Source organism: Prionailurus viverrinus, chromosome D3 (genome assembly GCF_022837055.1).
Source record: "Prionailurus viverrinus isolate Anna chromosome D3, UM_Priviv_1.0, whole genome shotgun sequence".
NCBI lineage: Eukaryota > Metazoa > Chordata > Mammalia > Carnivora > Felidae > Prionailurus > Prionailurus viverrinus.
The window spans coordinates 86,836,042-86,850,812 of record NC_062572.1 but is presented as its reverse complement, the minus strand read 5'-3'; the positions used below and the strand labels follow the sequence as shown (position 1 = coordinate 86,850,812).

The window sequence follows — 14,771 nt, the reverse complement described above, 5'->3', positions numbered from 1 at the left end:
TAGGAGCCACTTAAATCCATAATTTCCAAACAGCAAATCTCTTATATTTCTTCCAAAACCTCTCCTGTTGTATCTTTTATTCTTGATCTAAAATAATGATGTTGCCATCCATGCAGTCTGTCAAGCTAGAAACCTTTCTCTTATTCCCTAGTCTTCATACCACTCCACCCTTCACACATCATAACTTATTTTATACTAAAACCTGAAAGAATTGTCAATTTCTCTGTCTTCATTTATCTCCTTTCATCTCTTTTGAATCCACACCAATCAGACTTTTGTTTTACCACATGAGCTTTTACTTTCAAGTTGATAAATCACTGATCAGTAAAATCTGACTGTATCTGTAGGGTTTCTTCTCATTTTCCAACACAACCTCACTTCTCTTGAGATAAAGTGGAATGGGATCCTGCTTTGTGCTTATTACCAAGTCTGGCTCACAAATGCTTTGTTGACTGATAGGACCACCAGCATCATGGAAACAAAGTTATCCAGTGTCTCTTTCTTAGTTCAAAAAGTACATGGCCACCATGGCTCACATACTCAAACACACATGGGTGCACAAACATCTTCATTATCTTAATGCTCAATATTCCATAACAACCAAGGGGAGTATAAGAAAAGAAGGAGAAAATTCAGCCTTAGAGTTTTCATTTCTTGGTAAGTTTACAACACCTTTTAGAGAGAGCACATGTGAGCAGCAGAGAGGGACAGAGGGAGGAGAGAATCTTGAGCTGTCTCCACATTCAGCACGGAGCCTGACGAGGGGCCCGATCCCATGACTCTGGAATCATGACCTGAGCTGAAACCAAGAGTCGGAAGCTCAACCAACTGAGCCACCCAGGAGCCCCAGGTTCTCAGTATCTTAAGGCACTCAACACACATCAGTGAAAGCTGATTTTTTTGTATGTGTGCATTCCAATTTTATTCTATATATTAGGTTGTCCCTATGAAGTCTGCTACTTACCTACCTAGTATTATTTCTCTGATTCCTCCCTACAGTTGGAAAAAAAAAAAAAGAAAAAAGCTTATGTCACCAAGATTCCCATTACAGATACACTTAGCTATGTGGTAGTTTGGGCACTAAAACATAAATGGAAACCTGATAAGCATTTTTGAAAAGTTTTGTCTTCCTTACATGGATACCTTTCCATTTCACTTCTCTCTTTATCCTTACTTGAACAAGGATAGGAAGCTGGAGATGGAGAAGCATGACTTGATCGTGAGGTCATGAGGTCATAATTCAGATGAAAGCCACATTGAAAATGGCAGAAGCAGAAAGCCACATTGAAAATGGCAGAAGCACATTGAAAATGACCGGACTTGTGCAGGCATTTGGTGATGGAGAGAAAAGGACTCACCTGGTTAAACCACTGTCTTCGGTCTGCTCCGGTGGCCTTATTGATTAGCTCAGGAGCTCCAGGCCCAGGGACAGTTATAACACTAACTGGAAAAACAACGGGGAACATATTAATCAGATCCCTATCAGCTAACTGGGGAGTTCAGAAGAAGCCGTAAGGTTGGAAACCCCCACCAAAACCTTTACCTAATTTCACAGCTATTTCTCACAATCTCTGCAAGGCATCTCCTGATTCCCACAGAAAGCGAATGCTACAGTCAAAGGTGATAGTCATGCACTTAATTACCTGTTTCCTCGGGGAACTTTAAATCTTTTAAGGACACAGCATTGTACTTGTCTTTGAGTTTCTAGCAGATACGCAAATATATGGATAAGTGATGAAGGTACAAATGCATAAATAATGGATGAATGGATGTTCTGTGAAAGCAATGAAAGAAACAAAAATAATGAGAGTAACTCAGAATTGGATAACTTACCGAGAAAATAAATCAGAAAGATACACCTTTAAAACAATAAGTATACAGTGATTTTTAAGTTCTTCATACTGTTGGGGTTTTTTCCTACTTTTATACATCGGAAGAATCAATAATGGCAACATCACACATACGTGCCTTTCACTGACAAAGTGCGATAGAGAAACACTGGCAAAGTAAGACAAACGGGAAAGATTTTCTGTGGACCTGAGTCACCACTTGAATTCAGTTGTACTGCTAAATCTTAATTGCTACAATTTTAATGGCTTTACCAATATTCGTAGAATTACTCAAAAGCATCATAACTGTCTCCATAACTGGAAATGTCTTGCAAGGAAGGCAGTTTGGCTCTTATTGAAATGCACTAAGTGGTTTGAAACGATAGATTAGAAACGCATATGCACGAAGTCAGAGCCCATTATGATTCTTACAAATATGTCTTTCCTTCATCAAGACAGACCAGGGGGGTTAGCCACCATCTTTTATTACACTACCTTGCACCTACTCACACACATGAGCCACTTAAATCCTCGTGTCCATATACGACTCTTATTGCAGCATTACAGAAAATATTTTCTTCTCTCTCACTTTTTAGAAGGAGGAATTATTGCCTCACAATGTCCAGAATTTCTTTACAAACACATCGTCTATTTTCTATGACAATGTCGGAGTAGTAACACAAAGCCAGCTTTATTTGTATTTCGTCAGTTAAGGGAAAGGTTAAGAAAAAACTGTAAGAAAAATAAATCTGATCTCTAATTAACATAACTTTAAAAAGAAGAGATCCTAGGGGCGCCTGGGTGGCGCAGTTGGTTAAGCGTCCGACTTCAGCCAGGTCACGATCTCGCGGTCTGTGAGTTCGAGCCCCGCGTCAGGCTATGGGCTGATGGCTCGGAGCCTGGAGCCTGTTTCCGATTCTGTGTCTCCCTCTCTCTCTGCCCCTCCCCCGTTCATGCTCTGTCTCTCTCTGTCCCAAAAATAAATAAATGTTGAAAAAAAATTAAAAAAAAAAGAAGAGATCCTAATCACAGACTTGGGTTTGAGCGTTGGTTGGGCGTGCTCAGGGAGCTCTGTCTCTGAGCCTCAGTTTCATCACTGTCAAATGGTGGATCATGGATGGCGATTCTAAGGGTAAGGAGGCAATGGAAATAAAGCGCTAAAAGAGTAGTTGATACTAGATAAATTAAAGCTATCATTAGTTGTGAATGATTTTAAAAAGTGGTTGTGTTGGCCTGATTCCAATGTCTAGAAAATAGTTTTAAAGCAAATTTTGATATTCTAATGGGAACACTAAGCAAATGTTGGCATGGCCCAGTCTGATGACATGACTTATTCTGCTACCCCTCTAAGTAGTCACTTCACACTCGTGATCTTGTTCTGGTACCAACACTCAGCCTCTGACAAATATGACTAGGTGTATTACTTAGGCTTGTAATAAGCATATGAAACATTCGTCTTTGTGAGATTTTGTGAAACTACAATGACTTTATCTTTGTGACTGAATGTTTCAGGAATTCTCCTTGGAAATACCTACCTATGAGAAATTAAAAATTTACTCATTGGATTTTGACCAAGCTCATAGCAGAAGTAAATGATTCTTTCCTTGGCTAATAATGGCGTGTGATGTACTTCATGCTTTGGAAGGATTTCTCAAACTCAGCACTGTTGACATTTGGACCAAATAACCCCGTGATGTGAGGATGTTTTGTGTATTATAAGTTGTTTTGCAGCATCCCTGGCCTCTACCCACTAGTTACCAGTAGCACACCCAAGTCGTGACAACCAAAAACATTTCCAGACATTGCTACACATACCCTGAGGGGCAAACTGCTATCACTTGAGATCCACTGTTTGGAGTGATGGAGTAGTGACAAGGTGAGACCAAGACGTGCTTCAGCTCAGCTAGTAACCATCTGTCAGCTGTGGCCTTGGGGAAAGGGACCCACAACCCAAGACTTGTTTTCCCCATATACACAAAGTCAGGAAATTAGATTAGATGACCTCAAAGGCTTATCTTACTAAAACTTAATAGCTTTATTATTACCCGTCCCCCATGTCTCCCTCCCTCCCCCACTCTCTCACACCAGTCAAACACAGTCATTCATACAGTCTTTCTGCATTAGGGTATCAAATGCATAAGAAATGAAAACAAAAATGTTACAAAACCCATTTCCAATGTAGGAAACCCATTTCCAATGTAGGAAACCCATTTCTAACTCAGTTTTACCGTACTACAATGAACGTTTCTTAGTAACCTCAGCTCCAGGAACGCCACATATAAAGAAACAACCATGTTTCTCCTTGATACAACCAAATTTGTAAGGCCAAAATCTTTTTTTTTTTCCTCAAAACAACACAATTGAACATTCACAATAGATGAAAAGTACTTTTTTCCACTCAGGAGCTATATTAAGTTACAATTTAACTTGTTAACCGAAGAAAAGACAATCTACATAGAGATAAATTAATTTTACTAAGTTGATTTAGAAAACCTATCTAATTTCTGAATCCTTAAACTATAATTGTTCGACAACCTTCCTAAAAATCTCATTCAAGACAGAACTAATCCTCCTCAATGCATAATTGTTCTGATTAAGATTAATAAATATTAAGTAATAAACTATAACTTGTTAAGATTTATGAATACGTTTTCTCCACGTGAGTTTCCTTTCACTATTTCCAAAATTCATTGCTTTTTGCTAACCTGTCCTTTAGAATTCTTGTAAAAAAGAAATATCTGCACTCTGAAAGAAAAAAAAATATTGCTTTATATGTAAGGAGTTTCCTTTTTTTGGTAATATATCCTAACTATGATAAAAATGTAATAAAAAACTATGAAAACAGTAATGCTTCATAGCATAATATACTATTTTAAAGAAACAATGAATCAAGTCTTAAAGAGATATGGGTTTGTTCTTAACCCCAGCATGTGCCTATGTTAGAATATACACTTAACCTCACTGAAAGAAAGTCGGGGAAATAAAAAAAAAAATATGTAGAAAATTATTATCATTTTTCTTATGTTATAAGGATCTCTATAAATGGCAAAGCATACTCTGATAAAAACATCAGGTCTATTATAATTAGAAGGCATGAATTTTTAAAGTACTATATTCAATTAACCTTTAATCTTTTTGTAACATGCATTATCACAATATTAACAGGCTTGAAATCTCTTAATAAATATTTAAAACAGAGTATATTTGAGGTAAGCCAAAACAGCTGAAGAATTAAAAAAAATCCTATGAGACAGTAGAAAATAACCACAATTATCAAAGCACCATTAGTATAGTTATAAAATTTATTTCCCAGAGAGAGCAAAACATTAAGGTTAGTGTTGACTATCCGTTTTTAAGCCTCAGATGAGACATTTCACCAAATTCATATATGCTATCAGCAGACTTTAACAGAACGGACTCCAAATACAAGTTTTCCTCTCCTCACACGCTATATCCCACTAACATGACAAAAATGTGGCCGTTGTTGAATTAAAAATAAACCCATAACAGTGCTGAAATGAAGAAAGAGTGCTTGCATTACACAAGACATTTTTGGAAACTTCTAAACATCAAAAGCTTGTTGGATCTGATGACAGGGAAACCAATGTGGGGGACATGACAAAATACAACACCCAAAAGAGAAGGAGGCTGCCTCCAGGTAGAAGTCAGTCTCGCCAGTGTCCGGGGAGGATCCAAGGGTAGTACAAACCCAAACTGATGGGGTTATTTATCACTCGGATCATCATGGCACTACCTGACTGACCACGGGGTATTGGGATCTGGTTTCTTCTCCCACACATAGCAGCTGCTTGGAACACAGAAAAAAATGCACGAAGAAATGCCTTTTTTTAATTGTATTTTTAAAGTTTAATTAATATGCAGTGTTATATTAGTTTCAGGTGTGCCATATGATTCAGCAATTCTATGCATTTCTCAGGGCTCATCACAGTAAGTCTACTCTTAATCCCCTTTATCTGTTTCTCTCAATCCCCGCCCCCTTCCCTCTGGCAACCATCTGTCCTCTACAGTTAAGAGTCTGGGTTTTTTGTTTGTTCTCTCATTTTTTTTGGCCTTTGTTTGTTTTTTGGTTTCTTCAATTCCACATATGAGTAAAATCATATGGTACTTGTCTTTCTCTGACAGACTCACTTCACTTAGCATCATATCTTCTAGGTCCATCTATGTTGTTGAAGAAATATTATTAAGCAAAGGAGATAATTTCCCCGAGGACGGTTATTAGCATGGACACCCAGGACAGGGACAGAAGTATAACAGAGTTCCAGGAAAATTCAAGACTACAAAAGCCACTGAAGAATAAAGAAAAGAGACCCTACTGCTAGTGAAATCCACAAAAGAAATCCACCGAAGAAATCCACTGAAAAATAAAATACATTTTTTAAAGATTGTGGATATTTAGTTTGCTCAGCTGCTCTCCACCCACAGCGGGAAACCTGCCTGGAAACAGGTTTTATCCTCCCACAAATCCCTTGTCATAGACCCTTTCAAGGCGGGGTCTGCTGGGTAAACAAATATACCCACTTCACCAACCTCCTCTGCAAAGATAGGCCAATTTATTGTTAAAAGAATTATTTTGCATTTACAAAATAAAATCCAGAGTTTGGTGTTTTGCAAGCACTCAATAAATGTCAGGTGTAATAACAATAGTAACAGTAATAATGATATATAGATTCCATTATACAATATGAAAAAAATTAATAATATTCTTTTCATTCTAAACACTTAAAAGGAGTAAATATTAGTCAGGATTTCATTTAATTCTGGTTAATTGATATTGATGAATTCAAATCTCTTTTATGTCCAACTATTGGAAACAAGAGAGTTAAAATTTTGCGAAAGCAAAGGACATACAAAACATCCATTTAATTTAAATAAAAATATGTATTACCATTAGCTGATTAAATAAAGGCCTTAATTTTCTCATTATATATCTCCTATTACCCAATTGTTCAGGCATAATTTTTTTTAAGTTTTATTTTTTTTAACGTTTACTTATTTTTGAGAGACAGAGACAGAGTGCAAATGGAGGAGGGGCAGAGAGAGAGGGAGACACAGAATCTGAAGCAGCCTCCAGAATCTGAAGCTGTCAACACAGAGCCCGACACGGGGCTCAAACCCATGAACCACGAGATCATGACCTTAGCTGAAGTCAGACATTTAACCCACTGGGCCCCCAGGCACCCCAGGTATAACTTCTTTTGACTTTAAAAAACTACAGGAAAGAAGGAAAAAAAAAGGAACTGAGGTTCCTATATTTTAAAAAAATATATTTTTAAAAGACAATCTTATTTTGGCATATTCCCACACTATATGGTCATAAAAATGTATATGTTGATTTTTTTCATGAATTTTAAGATATCCTAAATCAATAAAAATGGAAACATTTTTGGTAATGATCCAAATAAAAACAGTATAATTTCATCTAAATCCTAGAGGTAGGAAAATAAACATATGTTAAAGTTAGGCCTATGAATATTATTAAACAACCTTCCTAAAGATTTCAATGACAGTAGTGTGTTTTATAGGATAGTATAAGAATGGTACTACATCTTTTGTCTTCAAATAGAAATTGCATTATTATTGGCTCAAACTAGTCAGGCTCTACCTTTCTGAATAATGATGGAAATAAACACTAGACAACTATAATAAGGTAGCTTCTGTATTTACAATTTCCTTTATCTGCTGATGTCTAGAAACCTTGAAAAATATCTCAATGACAATTATCCTATTTATGATATCTCTGAGATCTTAAAATTTGAAACTAATACATATAATCACTTTAACTAAAATAATCTACAAGGGCTCAGCAGTATATGTTATTATTAAAACTTTTAAAATACTCATAACCGAATGCTTTTGTCTTCTATTTGTTCCCCAAATCGTTCCACAGGCCAAGCTCAGATGATGCTCTAGGCAATTTGAAAAATAATAAAATAATTATATTTTGATATTTTGACAGCATATAGTCAGAAATAACTGAAGCAATTATTTTTCACATTAGCTTTCAAATGTTTTTGAAGTAATGGAGTCCTTTCTTTTAAGAATAAAAGATACATATTACACAGAAGTCATGTACGTCAAAAGTGGAACTTTTCCCATTAATTCTTGGAGGAGGACTTGGAAACCTGCCCACTTGGAAACTCTCATCACATCTAATTTCCTCCAACAATAGCCCTTGGAGGTCATCCACAGACTCCCCAGACTCCAAGGAGCACTTTGGAAAACAACTAATATAATCAAATCATTATTTTACAGATAAAGAATCTTGACTTCAGCGATGAAAAATTACTTGTCAAAATATTTTTCTGTCTGCCCACTCACTCTTATTAATTTTGTGAGAAACTTATAAAATTCTCTTAAAAAGATTTTGTTGAAAAATAATATTTAAAACATAATATACGTTTATTTGAAAGAGATCAGAAAATATAAATAAGCACAAATAAGACTATTAGGCACAATCCCCATGAGCAGACAAGTAATCTTGTTATGTACCATTCACAACATTGCTAGCTAAGTACTACAGCTGAAAAATAGATCAGTTATGCTTCCTTTGTAATGGTGGGAGATACAAGATATGGTAATCTGAATGTGTTTTCCTTTATGCCTAAAATTTTACTAATTTGGTAGGGCTTTTCCTTCAACCTTGGTAGGGCATGTATCTTAGCAAAGTCATCAACATACCAGTCACTTCTTCCTCATCTAGTGTGATTAGCATTACGCCATTGTTCTGACAGTGGTCAGAACCTTTAGACCTTACCGTGATGAAGTTGGAGAAGTTAACATAGATCCATGACAAAACTGTCCTTTCCAAATGAATGCAAAATGTCTCTGAGCCTAAGACCACTCAGCAAAAATGGTGGAACTGGCAACTCTGGAGCTAAGAAACTGAAAACGTGTTAAAACTGCCAGAATCTACCCACTGGAAATCTGCAAGATAAGCACAGGTTTAGAGCAACCAAATAGATACTTAACCAGGAGAAAGTCCTCTGAAACAAAGGAGGAGGTCTTTGTGAATCAAATCAATAAATTAATTATATTCCTTAAGAAACTATATGAAAAAAAAAAAAAAACTAAACCTAAAACTAGAAGAAGAAACTAAGATTTGAGCAGAGATAAACAATATAGAGAATAAAAAAAAAAAAATACAGAGCATCAATAAAACCAAAAGTTTTTTTTTCTTTATTAGATCAACAAAACTGGCAGCCTTCGGTTAGAATAATGAGAAGGGTAAATGTAAGAATTGTATTGATAGAATAGAAAGAATAATGAGAAGGGTAAAGATAAAAATTGTATTGATAGAATAGAATTGAAAGTAGGAACATTTCTACCAACTTTACAGAAATTAAAAAAAAAAACATTATAACAGAATACTATGAACAACTGTATGCCAACAAATTAGATAATCTAGACAAAATGGACAGATTCATAGAAATGTAGAAACTCCCAAAACTGACTCAGAAATCAATAGAAAATCTTAGACCTATAACAAGTAAAGAAAAATGAGTAATCCTAACATGTAAAGCCCAGAACTAGAAGAAAGCTTCACTAGTGAAATCTTAAATACATACACACATACATACATAAAGTTATTAAATCAATCCTTCTCAAACTCTTTCAAAAATAGAATAGGAGGTAATACTTCCTAACTGATTCAATAAGGCTAGCATTATCTTACCAAACCAAAGACATCACAAGAAAACTACAGACCAATGTCCTTTATAAATATGGATGGAAAAAATCCTCAACAAAATTCTAGAAAGTAGAATATAATAGCATAGTGATAGGATTATATACCATGAAAAAGTGGGATATAGTCCAGGAATGCAAAAGTGTTTCAACATATGAAAATCAATCAATGTAATATAACACTATAATAGAAGGGAGGACAAAAATACACATTATCTTATCAATAGATGAAGAAAAAGCAGTTTGCAAAGTCCAACATACTTCTAATAGAAACACCCAGGAAACTAGGAGTAGAAACGAATGTCCACAACATGAAAGGGTACATATGAAAAACCCACAGCTAACAAATCACACACTGAAAGCTTTCTCTATTAACTCTCTAATGTATCAATAAGAAAGGATGCTCACTCTCACTTCACTTCTATGCTATATTTTGCTGGAAGTCCTAGCCAGAGTAAACAGGCAAGAAAAAGATTTAAAGGCATCTAAATTGGATACAAACTATCTCTAGTCACAGGTGGGGTGATCTTACATGTAGAAAACCCTACTCCATATAAAAACTATTAGCACATTAACAAATTCTGCAAAACTGTAGATTATAAAATCAACACAAGGATCAGTTGCATTTCTGTACAGAAGCAACAAACAATATGAAAGGATGTTAAAATAACAATTGCAATTATAATATCATCCAAAAGAATAAAATAACTTGTAATAAATTTAAACAAGATGGTGCAAGTGCTGTGCACTGAACACCACAAAACATTGCTGAAGGATAGGACAAATATATAAATAAATAAAGACATCCTATGCTCAACAATTAGAAGACTTAATATTATTAAATGGCAATACTTCCCAAAACTCTATTGATTCAATGCAGGCACTATCAAAATCACAACAGTCTTTTCTGGTGAAAATTGAAAATCTAATTTTAAAATTCATATGTAATTGCAGGTACCCAAATAGCCCAATAATCTTGAAAAATAGGAACAAGTTGGAGGTTGTACATTTTCCAATTTTAAAATTTACTACAAAGCCACCGCTATCAAAACAGCATGGTATAAGGATAAACATATAGATCAGTGGGACAGAACTGAGAGTCCAATAATAAACCTATAAATCTATGGCCAACTGATTTTCAACAACATTACTATGACAATTTAATGGAGAAAGAACAGTTTGTTTAACCAGTGATGCAGGGACAACTGGATATCCACATGCAAAGAAATGGCATTGAGCCTTTACTTCATACCATACACACACACACTAAAATAATTTAAAATGGATCAAAGACCTAAATTTGAGAGTTAAGGGGCATGTGGGTGGCTCAGTCGGTTGAGTGTCCAACTCTTGATTCTGACTCAGGTGATAACCTCACAGTTTGTTGGTTCGAGCCCTGCATCTGGCTCTGCACTGATAGGCTAGAGCCTGTTTGGGATTCTCTCTCTCCCCTCTCTCTCTTTGCCCCTACCCAGATCGCACTCTCTCTCTCTCAAAATAAAAAAAAATAAACTTAAATTTAAAAAAAAAATAAATTTTAGAGTTAAAAATATAAAACTCTTAGAAGTAAACATAAGGACAAATCTTCATTACCTGAGATCTTGGCAGTAGTTTCATAAACATGACACCAAAAACACAAGCAACAACAACAACAACAACAACAACAACAACAGCAAAAATAGATAAACTGAACTTAATCAGAATTTAAAACTTTTGCATGGATTAAAAAAAAAAACTATGATGAAAAGGAAGAGTACGAGAGAAAATGTTTGCAAATCACATATGTGATAATGGCCTAGCATCCAGAATATATAAAGAACTCTTACAACTCAACAACAAAAAGGTAAACAATCCAACTTATAAATATGCAAAATACCTGAATATATACGTCTTCTAAAAAGATATACAAATGGCTAATGAAAAAGCAGATGAAAAGATACTCAGCAACTTAGTCGTTAGGAAATGCAAACTGAAGCCACAATGTGATATTACTTTACATCCACTAGGATGGCTGTGATAAAAGAGACACATAATAACAAGTGTTGGTGAAAGATATGGAAGAAATAGATCTTCACCTGTTGCTGGTAGAAATATAAAATGGGGGGCGCCTGGGTGGCGCAGTCGGTTAAGCGTCCGACTTCAGCCAGGTCACGATCTCGCGGTCCGGGAGTTCGAGCCCCGCGTCAGGCTCTGGGCTGATGGCTCGGAGCCTGGAGCCTGTTTCTGTTTCTGTGTCTCCCTCTCTCTCTGCCCCTCCCCCGTTCATGCTCTGTCTCTCTCTGTCCCAAAAATAAATAAACGTTGAAAAAAAAATAAAAAAAAAAAAAAGAAATATAAAATGGTGCAGGTGCTTTGGAAAACAGTTGGGCAGTTCCTCAAAATGTTAAACATAGAGTTTCCCTACGACCCAGTGATTGATCCCACTCCTAGGTATAGATGCAAATGAAATAAAATCTTACATCCACATAAAAACTTGTACTCAAATGCTTTTAGCAGTATTATTTATAATAGCTAAAACATGTGGGGAAAATACCCAATGCCCATTGACTGATAAACGTGGTATATCTACACACTGGAGTATAATTTGGCAGTAAAAATAAATAAATAAATAAATAAATAAATAAATAAATAAATAAATAAAGTACTGATACATGCTATAGCACTGAGGAAGCTTGAAATCATTATGCTAAGTAAAAGAAGCCAGAAAAGGGCAACATATTCTATGATTCCTTTTATATGAAATGTTGGGGATGGGAAAATATAGAAAGAAAGTAGATTATTGTTTGTGCTGTTGAGGTTGAAGGGAAATGGGAAGTGCCTGCTAAAGGCTGCAGGCTTCTCTCTTGGTTTTCTTTCACCTTAGGTGACAAAAATATTCTAAAGTTGATTGTGATGATGGTTGCCTAGCTCTGTGAATATACTAAAGCCACCAAATTATATACTTTAAATGGGTAAACTGTAAGTCATGTGAATCATATCTCAATAAAGCTGTTTTATAGCAAAACAAACAAAACAAAACAACAGCCTTTGTGAGAGGCAGCAGGTTTGCCTAAGTTATCAGAGCTCCCTTTAATCCATATAAGCTCCGCAGATTTACCAATATAACTCATCTCTATAGTCAGCCATATTTTTTTGCTGCTTTTTCCCCCTCCCTCATTGCATGATTTTCTGCTTCTCTACTTATATCCAGTATGAACCCATAAGTACATGCATTCGTTTATAAAACACGTCCATGTACTCTTACACCACTATGTGATGTAGATTATTAAAGTAGTATGAAAATACACATTTAAAAAATAAAGTTTTTGGGGGCGCCTGGGTGGCTCAGTCGGTTAAGTATCCGACTTCGGTTCAGGTCATGATCTCGCGGTCCGTGAGTTTGAGCCCTGCGTCAGGCTCTGTGCTGACAGCTCGGAGCCTGGAGCCTGTTTTGGATTCTGTGTCTCCCTCTTGCTCTCTGACCCTCTCCCACTTGTGCTCTGTCTCTCTATGTCTCTCCAAAATAAATAAAAATGTTAAAAAAATTTTTTAAATAAATAAATAAAATAAAATTTTTAAATGTAAATAACTAGTTATTATTCTCTTTGTACTTTTAAATTGCATTATACAATCCACCCACACAGTATGTGAAAAGGAATTCCTAGAATGCACTGCTGGGCTTCCTGTCATCATACTTCCTTGTAATTCTTTTTAGAAGAGAGCTACACTTTTCATAGAATTTCCTGCTACACTGCCAGCTCACACACCTATATAAAGATGCAAAACCATGTGTGTGCGTAAAAATTTCTTGCCAGAGAAAATTTTTTGCATTTGCATTCTTTGTTTCTTTACCAGGGTACTGGGGGACAAGAGCAAAGTATTTAGAAACATCTGTCAACCTCATGGAAACACATCTGTGAGTCAGTGTCCAGTTCTCTAGATGGTTGGTATATGTTGTTAAAAAGGAACACAGAAAGCATCTTTGTACCATTCGGAATAAACACTATCAAAGTTTAGAATAATGATGCTGAAGATTACTTTTTCATATACGTACCCTATCTGCCTTATAATTGCCTGCAATTCTTCAAAATTCTGGCACAAGGTCTTTTCAGTTTTTGTTTTCTTCTGTTTTCTTGAGTTTTTCTCTTTTTCATCTTTGCAGTGATAGATATGGAAAAGATGCATTAAAAGCTATAACTAGAAATTATTTTGACCAGAAGGCATAACTATTTCGTTATAGTTATACTCCTCCAACTCTGTGAATTCCTTCAGAGCGGTTCCCATGCCTTAATCACCTTTTATTCTCAGTTCCCAGCACACTGTCTTCATAAGTGCCAGGTTTCCAATAACCACTATGATTTACTCAATCAGTTATATATCAAAGATTTGGATAGGTTTTTTTTCACATAAACGTAACAATTGAGTGACTTCGGGAAAAGTTTCACGAATCACTAGGACTTGGTCTTTTTTTGTTTTTTTTTACTTATTTTAAAAAGGAGGGTAGTCGGTCTGATGATATCCAAAATTCTGCTCATCTTTGATCTGATGACATCTGGTGAGATGGCAAACTAAAATGGTCCCATCTCACACCAAACAGCAGTAGCTACTCGATTATAATACAAGATTGTTAGAGATAAAGGAATGCATTCTCAGCAATCAGATCCACACAAATTAGTAGATATTCAGTATGAGCTCATCAAGAGTCAATCGTTGATGAAAACGAAATGACAAAACTTAGATAAAACCAGATGATGCTTTATTTGCCATATTGATTACGAAAATTCCTTTGCTGGCAAATATTGACTTTGGACCCAGTAACTTTTCTCATTAATTAAAAGAAATATGCTAGTACAGGTAAGCATATGGAGAGAGAAAAATGTTGATTATCTCAAGATCCTCAAGTACATCAATCAATCATAAAGTTGTTTTTCTACTGTTAGATTGTAGGTGCAAACATCTTGAGTTATATCTCTAATTTCCTTGCCAGCAAGAGATACCTCACTTGTTAAACTATTTGACCAGAGGTTTGATAAATACCCTCACACAAGCCCTATCACTTCTAGTTTCTAATTTATTACGTCTAACATGTCAGCAAATGTAACTTAGTAACTAGAATTTTCCTTTAAAAGATAAAAGAAACATTTCTATTTAATTCATTGCAGTATTCTTGCCAATCTTGAAGTTTATTTTGTTCCTTGAGAATCAAACAATCCTAATAACTGTGTGTGATGTGTTTAGGAAACCGTTCTTATTTTTTGT

The 14,771-nt window shown here is 35.5% G+C and overlaps 1 protein-coding gene across 9 annotated transcripts in view; it reads right to left on the bottom strand.

Moving 5' to 3' along the window:
* CCDC102B (coiled-coil domain containing 102B) overlaps positions 1-14,771 on the bottom strand; it is a 305,511-nt gene that overhangs the window by 243,620 nt on the left and 47,120 nt on the right. For 6 of the 9 annotated variants that reach the window (XM_047828878.1, XM_047828886.1, XM_047828877.1 and 3 more), the window contains 2 exons: positions 1,644-1,774; positions 1,359-1,444 (listed from right to left, as the gene is read on the bottom strand). The gene's annotated coding sequence lies outside the window, so the exon portion shown is untranslated. Of the gene's footprint in view, positions 1-1,358; positions 1,445-1,643; positions 1,775-8,604; positions 8,652-14,771 lie in introns of those variants that run through there. The other 3 variants (XM_047828882.1, XM_047828888.1, XM_047828881.1) reach the window with 3 other exon arrangements.